This window comes from Octopus bimaculoides, chromosome 9 (assembly GCF_001194135.2).
Source record: "Octopus bimaculoides isolate UCB-OBI-ISO-001 chromosome 9, ASM119413v2, whole genome shotgun sequence".
NCBI classification, from domain to species: domain Eukaryota; kingdom Metazoa; phylum Mollusca; class Cephalopoda; order Octopoda; family Octopodidae; genus Octopus; species Octopus bimaculoides.
This window is the reverse complement of record NC_068989.1, coordinates 68,088,991-68,091,935: the sequence shown is the minus strand read 5'-3', so window position 1 is coordinate 68,091,935 and position 2,945 is coordinate 68,088,991.

Below are 2,945 nucleotides of genomic sequence, written 5' to 3'. Positions count from 1 at the left end.
CCCCCACTGAAGGTGCGTAGCTAAGGGTTTAGGGTATTAGGCTGAAAATAGTAAGTAAGGTCACGAACTAGTAACGTAACGGTACCTAGGTCTAGTCCACTCAGCTGGAAAAAAAGAATTGTACCTGTATGTTAAAAGTACGCGTCTATGGAGTGCTCTGCCACTTGCACGCTAATTTCAAGAACAGGCTCTTTCGTTGATCGGATCAACTTGAGCCACCGTCGACGTAAACGACAGTGTCAGTTTGCCTCCACTGCTTGACAACCTGTACTGGTTTCACGTTTCCTTAGATTAACAGCTAGACGAAAGGCACTGATAATGTAATTACCAAATTTTAAAATGTGGTCGATTTGCTCGACTAAAACACTGTACTCTAAAGCGATGCCTCCGGTATCACCGAAGTCCAATGACTATAGCAAGTAACAGATAATATATACGTGTTCTCACTTAGTCCTCCGAAAGACTAAGTGTCTTTTATTATTTTACCAGTGGTTTTATCGATTTATTATGAAAGCAGTTATGAAACACGTTAATTAGCAGTTCTAATCCCTTCGACATCAATTAGAAATCAGAGAATATTTTCATTTCTTATTTACTACAAAGCTTTTAGTTAAATATCTAAGCCAAAGTGGCGATATACATTTTAAGTTTATTCCTGTATCATATCTTAAAATGTATGAAACTTATTCTTGTGTGAAACTTAAAACGTATTATATACATTTAAAATTTATTCCTGTATGATATATATTTTAAGTTTATTCCCGTATGATAATCGCAAATACTGTATGAATTTTTACGATCCAGAAAACAAAATAACGTAAGTGGCATTTTATAAAGCATTTTAAAGGTGATTTTTTTTTTCTATGACACAAATTCAACACCATAAATATGTAAATTGAGGGTGTGTAATCAATTTAATGGACCATAGTACATAACCGGTAATTTTTGTCTGTCGAATTCGTGGACGAAAGCTTAAATCAAGCTGGTAGAACCTGAATCAAGATGTGGAATAGCAAAACCAAACTAAGTGATATATTTAATTTAACACATTTCGGGTTTTGCACTCAGCGCATAAAATTATTATTTCAACGCATTAAAAATAAGCAATATTGACAATATGGCACTTAGGTTTTGGCTGTATCGATAAAAATACATTAATAATATGCTACATTTGTGAGTTAATATTGAACTCAATCTTTCTAGTATATTAGCATAATACATATATCGGTATATCTTTGTAGATATCTGACACAACACCATCGCTGCTACCTGATAAGAGAATATACCTCCTTAATACGCCTCTATTTGCATCCAAGGGATTCCTCCCTGATTCGATAAGTAACTAACTTAATTACATAAATCATACATGGCATTAATTAGAAAATAATATTTCTAACCCGACGGACAATTTAATGGTGCATATTATCAAAAGGTGATTATACTATATATGCGAATTAGATTTAGCATTAGATGATAGCGTGTTGTTAAATATTATTATCATGACGTGAATAGCGAGACTGCTTGTCGTTAAAGCAGAATTAGAATTAGAAATGATTTGGAAATAGAGATTTTCTTGAAGTTTATCAGATTTGGTATTGGAATCAAATATATGGATGGATATAATATTACTGTGCAATTTGAATTAATCGTAGGTAGATTACGATGACTTACATATTCATTCTTAATGCGTTTTGACAGATTCGAAAGTGAATATGATAATAGCTGTTATATCTTGTCAACGGAGGACAATTTCTTTCAGACGAATGTGAAGTCGTAACACTCGATTCATTAGCGTAAAGGGATATTGGGACACCCAGTATTAAGATATTATTGTGTCTCCCCGACCACAGCTACTTCGGAATATTGAAATCAACAAGAGATTGTGGTCAGCAGTTTTGCGAGGAGGAGACCGGTCAGCTACCCTAGTGATCAACTGGTATTTATTTTATCGACTTTGAGAGGAAGTCGATCTTTTGGGAATTTGACTCAGAACGTAAAGCCGGAATAAATGCCACTGAGCATTTTGATCGGTGCTGTAACGATTCTACTAGTTTACCGTTCTCTTCCTCTTTCTGATAATAATAATAATAATAATAATAATAATAATAATAATAATAATAATAATAATAATAATAATAAGAAGAAGAAGAAGAAGAAGAAGAAGAAGAAGAAGAAGAAGAAGAAGAAGAAGAAGAAGAAGAAGAAGAGTATTTCTGAGACGGAGTGGCTCCCTTATCTAGCGATTTGTTCTGACCTACAAGTGCTACCTGTGATATGGGCCATCTTTACTACTTTCATTCATGTTTCAGTAAATCTAATCGTGAAGAAAACCCCACGATTCCATTTTCACTTTTAAATGAAATCGATGAAAGCTTGAAATCGATAAAAGCATCTGTCCCCGAACAGATGGTTTTATGAACAGGAAAATTATCTTCTCTCATCATCCAAAGGCAGACAATGATCGTGGGGAAATCCGTCCTATAGCTGTAACGGCGGCTCGGCGTAATTTGAGACGTGAGCAATACTTAAATACCGAACGAGTTTGCGCAGAACAGTTTCGTCGCTATGCATGAATCTTATACGAAGTCGGTATATTTAAAGAGCTATCCGGATCCAACAAGTCTTTCATAGCCCGACAGTTTCTGTACTCACAACTATAGAATGCAAACGTTTAAGTATCACTCACCGTACTTACCGACTAATATAAGACAGTGAGCGTCTAACATTCCAGATTCCAGCGTCTAACAATCCGGTAGATTTGGTTTTCGCTTGGATTCAGGATGTAGCTTTATTCAATGGCCATAAATTCAGTCAAGACATAGTAATGAATATTTCATCTGATAAATACTTCAACGTTAGTACAAAAAGAGGTATATTCATTAAAACTGAGAACTTCACATTAGATACAAACTGCGAAATCAGAGGAATAGACACGTACATATATG